Source organism: Nelumbo lutea, chromosome 1, assembly GCF_056320005.1.
Source record: "Nelumbo lutea isolate HS-2025 chromosome 1, American lotus-T2T, whole genome shotgun sequence".
Classification (NCBI taxonomy): domain Eukaryota; kingdom Viridiplantae; phylum Streptophyta; class Magnoliopsida; order Proteales; family Nelumbonaceae; genus Nelumbo; species Nelumbo lutea.
Window position 1 is genome coordinate 200,853,280 of NC_142684.1, and position 16,448 is coordinate 200,869,727.

General features: G+C 42.4%; 1 long non-coding RNA gene across 1 annotated transcript in view; it reads right to left on the bottom strand.

Annotated features, from left to right (window-relative positions):
* Positions 1-206: 206 nt before the first annotated feature.
* The window catches only part of LOC148880362 (uncharacterized), a 68,643-nt gene continuing 52,401 nt past the window's right edge, over positions 207-16,448 (bottom strand). Inside the window, exon 3 of the long non-coding RNA XR_016104541.1 lies at positions 207-1,156. This is a non-coding gene — a long non-coding RNA (uncharacterized LOC148880362). The remainder of the gene's footprint in view (positions 1,157-16,448) is intronic.

Here is a 16,448-nt window from a genome sequence, read left to right on the forward strand (position 1 = left end):
ATATAACAAGAGTGTAAAGCATGTACCATGCACATATTCAAGCAAAAGATAAAAAAAAAAAGAAAGTAAAAACACTATATATAGTTCATTTAGAAGATAGTTGTCCAAATAAAAAGGTTCATTTTACACAAGATCCAAAAACACTATATAATTCATACTCAAAATCCAATTCAATCTGCCGAGTCAGAAAGTTCATGAATGCTCTGTTTGAAAGGAGTATAAATATAATTACGTACAGTATAAATACATACAAAGTAATATAAAATGTAAGTTTTTGCACTGTACTGCACATGTACTCCTTTCAAATTTTAAAAAGAATATAAATACAAATATGTATTGTGCAAATACATATAAAATGATATAAAATATAAGGTTTTAAATTCTACAAATTTGTATTTGTACTCTTTCTAAACTGAGACCTTAGTTAAAATCAAGGTTTAAAATATCGATATACCCTACCAACCCGAAATTGGTTCAGAGGGGCCGGTTTAAGGCTGATCTACCCTCTGAACCACTTGTCGACCCGAAACATCCCCTATAGGCCAGGGCGTATCGGAAAGGCTGCGATACTATATGTATTGGCCGATACGTCATTAAATTTTGATCCTTCGTTAGAATTCGAATATCCTTGAAAAAGCTTGCTTTGTCAAACCACCTTCTTGAAAAGGCAAACCACACAAGCAAAAAATAACCAATTTGCATGTTTACACCAACTTCGCCAATAGTAGATCCAGCAATAGACCCTGCAAGCAACCATATGAAATTTCACATTATGAAGTGGACCCATTGTAGAAACCCAATATAGGCCTCAAGTTCTTGACCTCGTTCTGGTTCACATTGAGAGGAACATCGAATCCAAGTATCATCGAACTAATGGAAAATGAGTAAACACATAAGCCAAGTATTTTCTTCAACAGGGTTAGACAGAGAACCACTGAAGCTGGTTCTCAGCTTCCTTCTCTGAGGATGTACATACACTTGTTGATGCTCTCCTCGCCCACTAGCACACATTCTGAAACTTGCTGCATTTTTTTTACCTCAATTGCGATACAGTTTCCCAATTGAGAACCAGAAACGTTGGTTTGCCGTAACGTTTTGACAGAGTATGCAAGTGCACCAGTGAAGATGTAGCTGTCCACTCTGTCAAGTATGCCACCTGCACATATGCATGATCTCCACATCATAAGCCAAAATTAAAAATGATGACGATGATGAAGCAGAAAGGTCTCTTACTCATCCATTATTTATGCTTTCCTTTTTAGGTTTGTTATTTAGTTTTTCTTTACCCACCGTAACCAATGCATACAAAACCTTTGATTGTAGAATCAAACTTTCAAGTAGATATATAGATATATATATATATATATATATATATATATATATATATATATAATATATATAATACTACTGTTTCACCAGGATGAAAATAAAATACTACATAAGAAAACAATAAGATAATAACGAACATCAACAAACACTCTTCATACATTAGTAGAAAAAAAGGACTTCATTTGTATTGGTTTGGGGGTCAATCATGAATTCTATCAGAGAACCCCCGTGTAATAATCAACTAATATTTTCAGGATTTGTAGAGAAATGAAAAGAAGAGTGCAAAGGTACCACGAGCCTTTTAGATTCTATGCATTAATAGACGATCATACTATTGCTCTTTCCAGGGAATATTACAACCTCCTATCTAAGCATTGGACCAAGTGTCCACTTCATTCTTATCCTATTACTTTTTAGCATTTTGGGTGCCTTATGTTCGTCACTTTTTCCTTCAACCTGATTTTGACGGGTCAAAACTCATCTGTTTTGCATCAGTTTGGTTTCACTAGGTAGCTGTTCAAGTTAGCTATCTGATAGGACTAAGATATTGTAAAGCAGGTCTGTTTTTAGCAAGATATGACTCTTTTAACAGTGTCAGCTTATGATGGGATTTGGGCTTTCAAAATTTTATTTTCATTTGGGAATTCTTGATCTTAAGGTAGGGTTCTATTTTCTTGTAAATAAATCATTTGGGAACATAATAAAGAGTTTTATTATGATTCTCTTGCAGATTCAAGAGGCCTTTGGATTCAATAGCTCTATGCCTCTATTAACAAGAACAAGATAGTGATCTTGTTCTTTTTATGCTTATCACTATGTTAGATATCCCCAAGAAAAAAAAATTATTCCAATAAATGATTTTATCCTGCACCAAGTTCAACAGAAGCATAACTACTGCAGTTAAAATGCTTTAGAAAGAGGAAATACAGAAGCCACTGTCCTCTTTCTTCAACCAGCTAATCACCACCTTTGAATCACCTTCCAAAATCAGCTGACTGATATTTAGTTCCCTTGCTCTTTGAACCCCTTCCACAGCTGCAAGGATCTCAATCCTAATAGATTCTCCTCCAATAGGGCCTGAGAACAGAGCAATAACAATCCCTTCCTCATTCCTGAAAACTCCCCCAGTCCCAGAGGACCCTGGATTCCTTATGCTACTGCCATCAAAGTTCTTTTATAAATCCAGAGGGAGGAGGGGACCACAAGGGACTACGAGTCCTCTTACACAGAGTAGAGGTTGCTATCTCTTTCTAGTTTCTTAACAGGTCAGCAATAGGAAAGTCTGAGAACAGTTCCATAGTTTTTAGCCAGTGGGTAGCCCTTAAAAGTATTAGGTCTAATAGTTCTTCCAGGGATCTTTCCTTTTCTGAAAATATTCGAGAGTTTCTTTCCTCCCATAGTGACCAACACATGGCTGCCCTAATACTCCTCCACATCATCTTCCCTCGCTTCTTAGGCCATCTGAAAAAAGAAGGGGAGAACAAACCTTGGACACTCTCAGGAGGGTTCCAAGTACACCCAAAGCGAGAAAGTACCCACTCCCAAACAGTTTTAGTAACCTTACAAGAGACCAAAAGGTGGTAACCAGATTCCCCATCATCTTTACAGAGAGAACATCTATTAGGAAAAAATGCTGATACATAATAATTAGTTCTTGTTCTTGGAATTGGGTAATCTGGCTACACCCTTTATTTAGTTTTTTTTTTTTTTCAAAATTGGCCAGGGGGTCGGTCTTAGGCCTGCCTACCCCCTAAAAGTGCCCAAATTCCTAAACCCCCTTTATTTCCTGTATCAATCAATTGGTATAATAAAGGTGGTAATCAGTTGGGTGGTATTTATCAAAATTCACTAGGGGGAAGGGGTGATTGGTCAAAGCTCTTTCAGTATCATGTCTTTTTGGCACTATAGACATTCCCGACAAAATAATATTATAGTAATACATAATTTATTCTTTTCATACATGTATAGTTCACATTAACAATTAAATTAATCTTATCAGTTGGCTCATTTTTTAATCCAACAAAATAACTACAAAGCTAACATTTTGCTCACTAAAATAGAGATGTAAGTGCTTTGGACCCTGTCAATTTTGTAGTTTTGTTCAAAGTTTTGGGCAAGTCCAATCTCGGTCTAAGGCCCAGTATCCTAAGTTGGACCGAGCTTGGGCTCAGCAGAATGGGCCAACTTTAAGCCTCAACCCAGTATGTCTATGCTCACTCCTAATAGCCATTCATTGGGAGCTCACCCATAGGAAGCTGATTGATACATGTAATCGAAGAAAAGGGGTTTGATAGATTAGGTAGCAAGGCTAGCTTAAAACGAAATGCAAGGTGCTTGGCACTGTAGAGAAGATGGAGGGTAGTTATGTAATTTTACCTTTTCTTTCTTGTAATCTAGTAGGCGTGTACATTAGTGTACAGCTCTTTTCTTTCATTTCTTTTGTAAGGACAATCTTGTCCATTTACATTATTAATATAAGTTCTTTCTTTTAGGGTTGGTTGGATCATGCTGATCAACCCTAACAGATCTGAACTCTTTGCTTCCCTCTTGTCTCTTCTCTTTCTCACAAACTAATGAAGGGATAGGATATCCATCACATGGACGCCCAAAGATTGCGGAATAAGGGGCGAATTTCAAAAATTTTTCTCTCCCTTCAACTGGGAATCGCATTCCCTATTTAGAAAATCATATTTTCAAGGATCATTCTTGAACCATAAACTGAACCAGATCTGAACCAAAAGGAGTAGGGAGGGATAATACCTGATATGGAGAAACAGTATCTCCCAATGGAGGTGTTCACGCCCAAGGAAGGATCCAAAATCTGCTCCCACTGAAGATGGCGCAGTGTAGGGTGGAGCAGAATCAGTAGTGTTCTTCCAAAAGAATTTGACCATTCGCAAGAATCAATTGGATGGCTTGTGAATACAACTCCAACCAATCTTTTCTCCAAAAGATTGGTATCAAGATCGAATCTTGATTTCTCCCAAGAACTAGAGATTGAACTGTTGTAGGCGGCGGCTGTAGGAAGGAAGCGACAAGAGAGTATTTGCGGGGTGCAAAATTCTCTCTTCTTGTGATCTCAGCTCTGAAGACAAGAGTGTGTTGCTTGCATGTCTAAAGGCTGCCACCCCTTCCTCCTTTTATAGACTTGAAGGGATCAGCTCCTAATCCCATTAGGAGTTGCTGATCCAAATCAAATTTGGACTAAAAGTCCCTTTAAGTGATAAGGGATGACCCCTATCTTATCTGCAAATTAGATCAACCATCTCCTAATCTAATTAGGAGGTTTCCAGATCTAAATCTCATTTAGATCTTGGACTCTCTAAGTGGATAGGGTCTGGGCTCAATCCTATCAGCTGATCCATCTCAGAAATCGCCCCTTTAAATGACTAATCAAATCAGTCCACTTCGAAACGGGCTTAAGGCCCATTTAAGGTTATGTATTCACTTAGCCTTCCAAACTGCTGCCCAGTTGGGCTTCCCTGTATGGCGTGGGACCCAAACATTGATCTACACATCAACCACATGGGTTCAGCCCAACCTTTGTTACAAGGCCTGGCCGAATACACTGTTATGGGTAGTGCACCCCCTAAAAACCATCTCATGGTCTCTATGGGCCCAACACTTACCCTAAGTGGTCCCTGGGTCAAACCACCTTGTAACACCCAGGGACTGTGGTCAGATGCAAGATTAGCCCATCAGATATTATCCTCAATGGTCTTACAGTTAACCTCTCAGCCCATAATGATCATACACTACCCGACAAGAGAGGACCTCTCCCTCGGCTGCAATGAACAGTGTTGCACTCTTTGCTTATATGGATCTCGGGAATTAAAACCTTCTTGCAAACATTTTAGAAACCAGCAGTCTTGGTTTCCATCAATGAGAGTGCATCCCCGATCATTACCTTTGTCCGACAAAGGGGCTGATCTTGTCACTATGATCACCCACTCAGATGAATTCTCAGACTGTCCCAACATACCCAGGTTTTTGACCCCCGCTAAGGATCTCACTGATTGGTACATCAAAGACGGCCTAATCTGACACCCAGTGCAGTATCATAATCGAGTCTAGGGGTCGGGTGTAACTTTCCAGTTTTGCCCATCAATCTACAAGGTCCAGGGCAGTACTGAAAATATGGTCTAGTTCAAAGATTCAATTAATCCTACACTGTATGTGCCTAGGGTCTTACCCTGGCAGCTGAGACAGGCCATGCCAACCGACTTGGTAGCACCACAGTGTCAGCCTTGTCAGGATAGGTCTCCCTAGACCGATCCACTGGCTGCGAACATTCTAAACCAACACGAATCTCATTAAGTGTCCAGTTTAAGGGTATTGCACAGAAACATACTAAGGGAACATGAATCAAAATGCACTTTTATTCATTTACAATAAACACATAAAGTACATCATTTTGATTGAAGCTAAGGGCATACAAAACTGTCTAACAATTAACATGGTATTAGAGCGGGTTGTTCTCTGGTTCATTTCTTTTTCTTTCAAACTGTTTGAGGGTTCGTTTCTTCTTCGATTGGTTTTGGACTGTTTTGATCAATCCAGGAACCAATTTTACGTGTTCTGCACAATCAGCAAGAAAGATCTCATTGGATCTCTCTCGAAAGACATCTGTTTGTGGTAAAACGTGAAAGGAAGTGTCGCCTGACCCTTTTCATCATACTCCGAAAGTTTCTCAGTCTTTCCATTTTTGGATTGTGTTCTCAGGTTTCAACCATTGTTGTACTTTGGACCCTCTCTTTTGACTGTAAGAGGCTTCTCTTATATTTTGGCTCTCTTGTATTTTGAATTTCTTATTGAAGGGAAGGGTATGTGGAGTAACATTGATGGTTCCACACCCATACCCAATGTTGATGATGCCAAAGGACTGAAACAGTGGAAAATTGAGAATGCACAGGTTGTTTCATGGGTTCTTGGTTCTGTCACAATGGATGTCAGTATTCCAATGAGGGGACTCAAATCTGCCCATGACATGTTTGAATACCTTGAAAAGGTATATCAGCAATCAAACATGTCCAGGCAATATCAGCTTGAGTTGATACATTTTCTTATGTTCAATGAGAGAAACGGATTCAAGAATATATTATGTTGGGTTTGTGAATCTCTGGACTGAATATGAATTGTCTCCCACTCAGTCTGCACTTGATCGGAAGAAGGAACATGGAATAGATAAGATCTTCTTGGCTACCAAACAGAAGGGGAAGCTCGAAGATGCAATACTATGAATGCAAGGAATTTGGACACATGGCATTCCACTGCAACAAGAAAAATTTCTGCACCTATTGCAAATAGCAAGGACACATTATAGTGGAATGCCCAACCAGACCCCCTAAGAAAGGCTAACATAAGGCTTATCAAGCCTCAACTGAACCGACTCCAACTGATATTGCTTCCTCCCCATCAGCTCACAAACTTGATTCATAGGGAAATCTGACTGAAGATAAGATTTGTGAGCTTATGTCCTTGGCTATTTCCTCTGCATTTTCAACTATTGGACTAGATGGTAAGTCTAATTATTTGTGTTCTTCTCCTTCACACATGTGGATTATTGACTCTGGGGCCTCAAACCACATGGATAGGGCTTCCTTTGGTTAGTCTTTTAAACCCTACACCTCTGTTAACCACACTATTACTGCTAATGGTGATTCTCTTCTCGTATATAGGTGTGATGATTTATTTCTATCCACTTCTAAGTTTACACTCTTACATCTTCCCAAAACGTTTTTTGTGCCTAAGTTGACTACTAGTCTTATTTCTATTGAACAACTTGTTGATGATGGTAATAATGTTTTGTTTACTCGTCACGGTTGTTTTATCCAAGACTAACACACTGGAGAGCTAAAGGGGAAGGGGCATGGGCTTGGGAGACTGTTTGCCCTGGAATATCAGAATAAGCAAACTTCATCAGACTCTTGTTTTTTGTCTACTACTTCTAGCTTTTCTTCTACCTCTTGTAATAATGTGTAGCACTTATGGCATAGACGTTTGGGCCACACTCATGCTAAAAACTTGGACTATTTATTTTATTCTAGTTGTTCGCCTATCATTGTTACTTCATTTAAGAATGTTGATAAATCTTGTTTAACTTGCTACTATAGTAAAAGTCATGTTTTGCCTTTTCCATCTTCTATTGAACATGCTTCTACACCTTTTTACCTTATTCACAGTGACGTTTGATCGTCTCCAGTTATTTCATGCTTGGGTTAAAAATACTTTGTGTTGTTCATTGATGATTGTACCCGATACACATGGATTTACTTTCTTCGAAAGAAATCGAAAGTCTTTCCCACATTTAAGAACTTTCATGCTATGGTTATGTTAAGACTGCTGGAACAGACCAATAGAAAGCAGTTCATCAATTTTACAAGAGGAGGCCACGTCAACACAACTAACCATTCACTTGCAACAATTGTAATAGAAAGACAATCAAGATTGTAAGACTGTATAAGTAGTAGAGCAGAAAAGGAATAAGACATTTATTCTTTCAGCATTAAGCTCTCTCTCTCTCTCTCTCTTTTCCAAGAATTCAGGAGGTTGGCCCCTCGAAGAGCCCTAAGTTAGGTAGGTTACTAACAATTTGGTATCAGAGCCAGCATGATCAACACAAGAAACACATCAGTAGACACCCGAGTGGAGCAGATGGAGGTAGAGATCCATCGAATGTCTTTAGATCTCAAAGAAATGAAGGAAGGTTTCACTACTCTCCTCCTTCAACTAGAGCAGGGGGCAACGAACATTGATAGAGGAAGCCAAGAAGAGCGCAGCAATGAAAACAACCGCAGAACAGGGGCGGCAACGAGAATAGCCAAAATCGACTTCCCCATCTTCTCAAGTGGCAACCCAACTCCCTGGATTCTTAGAGCCAAAAGGGGCAACGAACATTGACAGAGGAAGCCAAGAAGAGTGCAGCAATGAAAACAACCGCAGAACAACGGCGACGAGAATAGCCAAAATCGACTTCCCCATCTTCTCAGGCGGCGACCCAATTCTTTCAGTATTTCGATTACCATGAAACACCGGGGCAAGATAGGGTAGCTCTGGCTTCTGCCCATCTTGAAGGGGAAGCTATCCTCTGGTTTCAATGGTACCGAAGGGGGCACCCTCAGCAAACCTGGGCAGACTTCATGGACGCCATGACTATTCGTTTTGGATCGTCTGGGTTTGAAGATCTTGATGAAAATTTGGCAAAGTTGCGGCAGGTGGGATCAATAAAGGAATACCAGATGGAGTTCGAAAGGCTGGCCGTGAGAGTCCAAGGGTGAACGGAGAAGGCGTTGGTGGGAAGCTTCGTCGACGGCCTAAAAGAAGAACTGTGATTGGAAGTGAAAGCGATGCAACCCACTTTGGTCATCAATGTAGCAGCACTAGCAAGATTGTATGAGGACAAGTTCAGTCGAGCAAGAAAGTTGTAACAACCATGGGGTCTAGGAGCAAGAAGGGAGCAAGAAAGGACGATAACACCAGACGAGGAGGAAGGAGTACTAGGCCCAGGCCCACTGGTTCCTTTCAAATGGCTAACCTAGGCAGAGATGCAAGCCCGCAGAGACAAAGTTCTCTATTACAACTGCAAAGAGAAATTTGGGTTGGGCCAACACTGCAAGAAACAACAAGTGTTTCTCCTCCAAACAGATGTCGAAGAGGAAGACGACATCACCGGTTGCGGAGAATCTAACCCAAGGTGGGAAATACAATCCAATGGCATGCCTGAAATATCTCTACAAGCCCTTATGGGACTTGCGTCCCCTCAAACAATGAGTTGCAAGGCTAATCCTAGGACGCCAAGTGTCAATCCTCATAGACAGTGGTAGCTCCCTTAACTTCATAACTCAAGTCTTGGTGGATAAAATGGGACTTCCGGTTCAACCAACAACAACCTTTATGGTTCATGTGGCCAACGGTAATAGCCTATCCTGCAATAGCATTTGCACGGGCCTACCACTAAAGGTTCAGGGTCATCAGTTTGCGGTGAACCTATATCCTCTCCATCTCAATGAAGCGGCCGTTGTGCTAGGCATTCAATGGCTAAGACAGCTAGGACCCATGGTCTGTGACTGGGCCCGTCTCACCATGGACTTCACATCAGGGAACTCTACAGTCCATCTACAAGGGCAAACATGCAAGGGTCCAAGGCCCATCAGTCTTGCAACACTAACAAAGCAAAGAGGAGATCCAAATCAGCCCATATTCATGCACATGGACTCAAATTGGACCAGCCCATCTTTAGCTAGCAGCAGCCCAGATGGGCCTAGAGACTTCCAAAGCTGCCTACAACAAATCCTTCGGCGCTATGGCAACGTGTTCAAAGAACCCCAAGGACTGCCACCATGCCGGGAGCATAACCACCGCATCCCCCTCATACCAAGATCAACCCTGACCAATGTAAGATCCTACCGATACCCTTACTTTCAAAAATCTGAAATTGAGAAGCAAGTTCAAGATATGCTTCAGCAAGGGATAATACAACCCAGTCACAACCCATTCTCTTCACCGGTACTATTAGTCAAGAAAAAGGATGAGACGTGGTGGTTTTGTATTGATTACAGAGCCCTTAACAGCATCACCATTAAAGACCGATTCCCGATACCAGTCATTGATGAGTTGCTTGATGAACTCAGTCAAGCCACCATATTCTCAAAACTGGATTTACGAGCTGGGTATCATCAAATAAGGGTACATAGGGAGGATGTTCACAAAACGGCTTTCAGGACACATGATGGCCACTATGAGTTCCTGGTCATGCCATTTGGGCTGACCAATGCTCCAGCCACATTTCAAGCATTAATGAATGACATATTCCAGCCATATTTATGTAAGTTCATCCTTGTTTTCTTTGATGACATATTGGTCTATAGCCTCAATTGAGAGAAACATCTGAATCATCTACAGGTCACCCTTGCAACACTTGAGGCCCACCAGCTGTTCGCTAAAGAGTCCAAGTGCTCATTTGGACAAAACCAAGTTCACTACTTGGGACATGTTGTAGAGAAGGGGACTGTAGCGTCTGACCCAGATAAAATCTCCAGTATAATGGGCTGGCCGCAACCCAAACGTGTGAAAGAATTGAGGGACTTCTTGGGTCTGTCCGGGTACTACCGCTGCTTCATCAAAAACTACGGCCTAATAGCTACCCCATTGACCCAATTGTTGAAACAAGACACTTTTAATTGGTCAACCCAAGCCCAACAAGCTTTTGAGCAATTGAGACAGGCAGTTGCGAGCCCTCCAACATTAGCACTACCCGATTTCACAAAAGACTTCATCATTGAGTGTGATGCCTCCGGTCAAGGCGTTGGGGCTGTTCTCATGAAAGAGGGGCGACACTAGCCTTTTTCAACAAGGCCTTAACATCACAAAAGTGAGCCAAATTAGTTTATGAGTGAGAATTAATAGCAATAGTCTTAGCAGTCCAACGTTGGCGATCCTACTTGATTAGTAGACGGTTCACAATTCGGACCGACCATCAAAGTTTGAAGTTCTTATTGGATCAATCAGTTCTATCCCCAGAACAACAACGCTGGATATCCAAGCTATTGGGGTACGACTACAGAATTGAATACAAAGCAGAGGCTGCTCACCGGGTGGCGGACGCCCTCTCACGGCACCCACAATCATTTCAGTTACTAGTATCTTCCCCAACTTCTCCACTCTTGGATCTACTACGAAAAGAAGCCCAATCCCATAAGGAGTTACAGTAGTTGAAGGCCCAAGTATTGGAAAATCCCTCACTGCACCCCGGGTACACCATTATGAATGATCTACTCTTCTTCAAAGGATGCCTGGAAATTCCGGCAGCTTCTGCTCATCTCAAGAAGCTCCTGGAATTATTCCACGCCTCACCCACAAGTGGCCACTCCGGCATCCTATGAACACAAAAGCGCATCACCACACAATTCCATTGGAAAGGCATGCGTACATCTATCTAGAACTTTATAGCCGGGTGTGCAATATGCCAACAAAACAAGTCAGTCACTACAACACCAACAGGCCTCTTGCAACCACTCCCAATACCAACCCAAGTCTAGGATGATATATCAATGGATTTCATCACGGGATTACCCGTTTCTACCGGCAAAACAGTTATCCTTGTGGTAGTGGATAGACTGACGAAATACAATCATTTCCTACCTCTATCACACCCATTCACAGCAGCCACAGTTGCTGAATTGTTCCTCCAGGAAATTGTGCGCCTATCTTTATGAGTCATTTCTGGGCTGAGCTTTTCCGCCTATACGGGGATAAACTGTTCAAGTCAACTAGCTACCACCCCCAATCTGATGGATAGACAGAGGCGGTTAACAAGATTCTCGAAACATATCTTAGATGCTTCGCGAGAGATCGACCAAGACAATGGGCGAAGTGGATCCACTGGGCCGAATGGTGGTACAACACCACTTTCCATAGCGCCGCGGGGATGACACCCTTCAGAGCTTTATTAGGTCGGGACCCTCCCCCTCTACTTCCTTATGAAAAAGGAACCATCACAATAGCAGCTGTTGAAGAACAGCTAATGCAATGAGATGAGGTGCCAAGGGAATTAAGACATCATCTCTTACAGGCACAGCAATGGATGAAGCACACCTATGATAAACACCACAAGAATGTCCAATATGAAGTAGGTGATTGGCTGTTTCTCAAATTACAACCTTTCAAACAGATTTCAGTTGCAAGCCGACAGTGGAACAAACTCAGTCCGCACTATTTTGGCCCATTTAAAATCCTAGAGAGAATAGGACCAGTGGCTGACAAACTGAACCTTCCGGCAACATCAAAACTGCACCCTGTATTCCATATCTCCTTACTGAAGAATGTGCCGAAGTCGGGAGTCATTACAAGTGCGACCCTTCCCACATTTTCAAAAGAAGGACAAGTGCAGACTGAGTCAGCCCGTATCATTGATTTTAGATGGGTGCGCAGGGGTGGTAGAGTCATACCAAAGGCATTAGTTGTTTGGTCAAACCTCCCGGAAGAGGATGCAACCTGGGAATCCTACTTAGATCTTCAATCAAATTTTCCTACATTAGACCTTGAGGGCAAGGTCGCTCTAAAGGAAGGAGAGATTGTTAAGACTGCTGGAACAGACCAACAGAAAGCAGTTAATCAGTTTTACAAGAGGAGGCCACGTCAGCACAACTAACCATCCACTTGCAACAACTGTAACAGAAAGACAATCAAGATTGTAAAACTGTATAAGTAGTAGAGCAGAAAAGGAATAAGACATTGATTCTTTCAGCATTAACCTCTCTCTCTGTCTCTCTCTCTCTCTTTTCCAAGAATTCAGGAGGTTGGCCCCTCGAAGAACCCTGAGTTAGGCGGGTTCGTAACAGGTTATGACCCAGTTTAAAAGCACTATAAACATTTTGAGGTCAGATTCAGAGGAAGAGTACTTTGATGGTGAAAATGGTGAGTTTCAAACCTATTTCAAACAACATGGCATTCAATCCCAGAGATCTTGCCCTAGTACACCTCAACAAAAGGGGGTATCTGAGCGCATGAATAGTCACATTGCTAGTATGGTGAGATCCTTGTTACAAGACTCCCATGCTCCCATTACCTTCTAAGCGGAGGCAACCCACACTACTGTTCACCTCATCAACATTATTCCCACTTCTATTCTTGGAAATTCTTCTCCCCATCAATCCTTGTTTCATCATCCACTAAATCTGTCAATGCTTCGTGTTTTTGGTTGTGTCTACTTTGTCCATCTTCCTCCCCATGAACATACAAAGCTAACAGTTCAATCAATTATGTGTGTATTCATGGGATATAATATGGAACACAAGAGATTTCTCTTTTATGATCCCAAAGTCCATAGATTGCACATCTCTCGTAATTAATGCCATTTTTCTTGAGAATCTTTTCATTCTTTAAGCATATTATTAAATTGTCTACACCATCCTTTTCTATTCTACATAATTTTGATCCTCCCCCTACACTCTCAGCCACTTCAAGTTTATCCCACGAAGCATCCAACTCACTCATTGCCTATACCTCCTCCACTTCCAGCACTAGTGACTAGTCATTCCTCTCCATCCATCACTACTATAAGTTCCTCTTCTTATCCTATTGATTTACCTTCATTTGTTCTTTTGCGTCAATCATTAGAGCTAGCCGAACAAGGGTAGATTAATCATTTTATTTCTGTTAAGTTATGTGCTTATGTGGTAGTTTTAATAGAGACTTCCTATCCCATACTTAAGTGGGGGCAATTTAGTCTTTGTACAACTAGTTAGAGGCTAATTCAAATTATGGTCAACTGATAGGGTTTAGCTTCCTCTGGTTCAAACTGCTGGAGCCACTGAGCAAACATGGTATCAGAGCAGGACGTTGCTCTTTAAATCTCAGATCATGACTGCTACTCCTCTCTGTTCGTGACTTCCTTTTTCCTTTTATGGACTGCAAATGGAGAACACAGACTTGACCTAGGCCTGAGAACACTTCGGCCTCTCTTTCTCTGCTCAGAACTTGATTGCCTTTCAAAGAGAATTTAACTCCAGAAACAAGTGGATGGTCGACTGAAGCTCTCCATCAAGGTTGGTTATCCTTTTTCTTGTGTTGTTGGTGTTTCTGGGTTGGAAAACCCTCAAAAATCTGCTCGGACTGATCAGAACCTAAAGAACTAGGTTATTTGTAACCTTGGTTCTTGGCAAAAGGTCCAAGAACAGGTTATGTTTACAGTGACCGAATGGTGTAAGGGTTACTGCAGTGGTAGTAGTTGATGTCTTTGGAGTGGTAGTGACCTATGAAAAAAAAAATGTTAGACAGACCTGTACCATGTGGGACAGATATGGTTGTGTGGTGATGCTTGTGATGCTCACTCTTTATTGAGCAGCCTCAAGAGGGCTTGTATGTGGTCAGTGAATTGCTGAATTACTGTAGTGGTGATTTATGGCTCTGTGTAATCAGTAGTGGTGTGAACAAGAACTAAAGTTGTGTTTTTTTTTAGGGGGGGCTGGAAGGAATGGCCGAATGCTGTCTGAATGGTAATTTGTTGGTGCTGTCTGAATGCTTGTTTACCTTTTATTCCTAATCTGAATGGTAGTTTGTGCACTGGTGATTGATTGTGACTTGTTGTAAACCTATCATCTGAGTTTAGGGACTGCTGTAGTGTTGCCTTGGCTGCTGTAGTATTTGGTTGGTGATTGTGTTATGGACGCCTTCCTCGGGAAGACGTACCATCGCCGCCGGCAGCAACAGGCACCTGACCCACCGCCAGCAGCAGCAATGATTCAGTGATGCTCATCCTACCCAGTTCGGCAACAACAGCCTTATCTAGATTAGATTAGCTCATTTTGTTTGTTCTTATCTTATTGTTCTTATCTCTTATCTTATCTTGTTAGTAGCTTATCAGATTAGGATTAGCTTATCTTATCCATAGCAAGATAGAACTGGAAGTCTCCCTATTCAGCAAGGAGACTCCCTTTGATTAGGACTCTTGTAATCTCCTATTTAAGGAGACCCCATTATTGAATTAGATATCGAATATTCAGTGAAGAAGTGAGTTAGGAGAGTTGGTGATCTCTTGAACAAATCACTAGAGGCACCAAGATAGGTTCATCAAGAGCAGGAAGGAACAAGGGAAAACAGGAGATTTTCCCCATGGACCGACCCGTGATGAGGTCCTATTCCCGGGCCCTCAACAACTTGGTATCAGAGCAAGGCGTCGTGGGGGATCTGGAGCAGCTACCATCCAGGGTCCACGACCTTGAGCACCAACTCGTGGAGACCAGCTCCGAAGTCCGTGAGGTTAAAGACGAAGTGAGAGAGCTACGACACCTGATGGAGCTATTCCTTTCTAGTAGGGAAGGGAACTCTGAAGGGGGGACAGCCGCCAATGGCCGTCGACCAGATCTGCCAGAGTCTTCCGACGAGCAGCAGTCCATTAGCCAAAGAACCGCAGTCATCCCCAAGTACGTCAGGCTGGAATTCCTGTTGTACAACGGCAACGGAGACCCCTTAGGCTGCTGTATCGCTACGAGCAATTTTTTCGGAACCAATGAACAGATGACTGGGATAAGGTAAGTCTAGCCGCCTTTCACTTAACAGAAGAAGCACAACTTTGGTTTTATCAGTTAGAGCAAGAAGAACCCGGGCTCAGTTGGCCCCAGTTTAAGTCCTATTGCCTTCTTAGGTTCTGACCCCCACTGACCAGCAACCCACTGGGTGAGCTGATTAACCTTAAATAGACCGGCACAGTGGCTGAATATCAAAGACAGTTCTAAACCCTCCTCGCGAGGGCATCCTCCGTGCGACCCGACCAGCAAGTGGATATGTTCACGGCAGGGCTATCAGAACCCCCTGCAGGTGGATGTCGAGATGCAGAATCCCCCAAATTTGGTCACAGCCATGAACTTAGACTGCGCATTCGAGCGCAAACTGCAGCTCAGCCATGGAATTTTTAATGTGGGTCGGCCACCAAACTCATGGGTACCCCCAAGATCAACAGCAACGACCCCCTCTTCTGCTACCAGCCGAGAACTGAAACCTCCCACCACCACTGCCTCTAGACCAATGACAAGTACAGGTAGCAACATGGCCGCTCCACCCATTAAGCGTCTGACCAGGGTAGAAATGGCAGAACGCCGAGCAAGAGGCCAATGTTTCAACTGTGATGACCTCTACTTGGCAGGACATAGATGCAAGAGGCTTTTTTGCCTCCTCATCGATGAACAAGAGGAGGAGGAAGAAGAACCAGTCATATTCAAGCCAGAGATCTCTCTCCATGCGATCACCGGCATTAAAACTTCTCAAACCATGCAGTTACAGGCACAGATAGCAGGTCAACCGGTGCGCATTCTCGTTGATTTAGGGAGTACACACGACTTCATATGTGAACATGCCGCCCTTCAGTTAAAGCCACCAATGGAGCTTCGACTGCGACTACAGGTAGCTGTCGCAAATAGTGAGAGAGTTCACAATCCAGGAATTTGTAAGGACGTGCTGGTACAGGTCAATTCTGAACTGTTTCTTGCTGATTTATTTGTTCTTTCATTGGATGGGTTCGATATTGTTCTAGGGGTCAAGTGGTTAATTACTCTAGGGCTGATTTTGTGGGACTTCAGCGCACTCACCATGACCTTCTACCTAAATGGAAAGCAAGATTCATA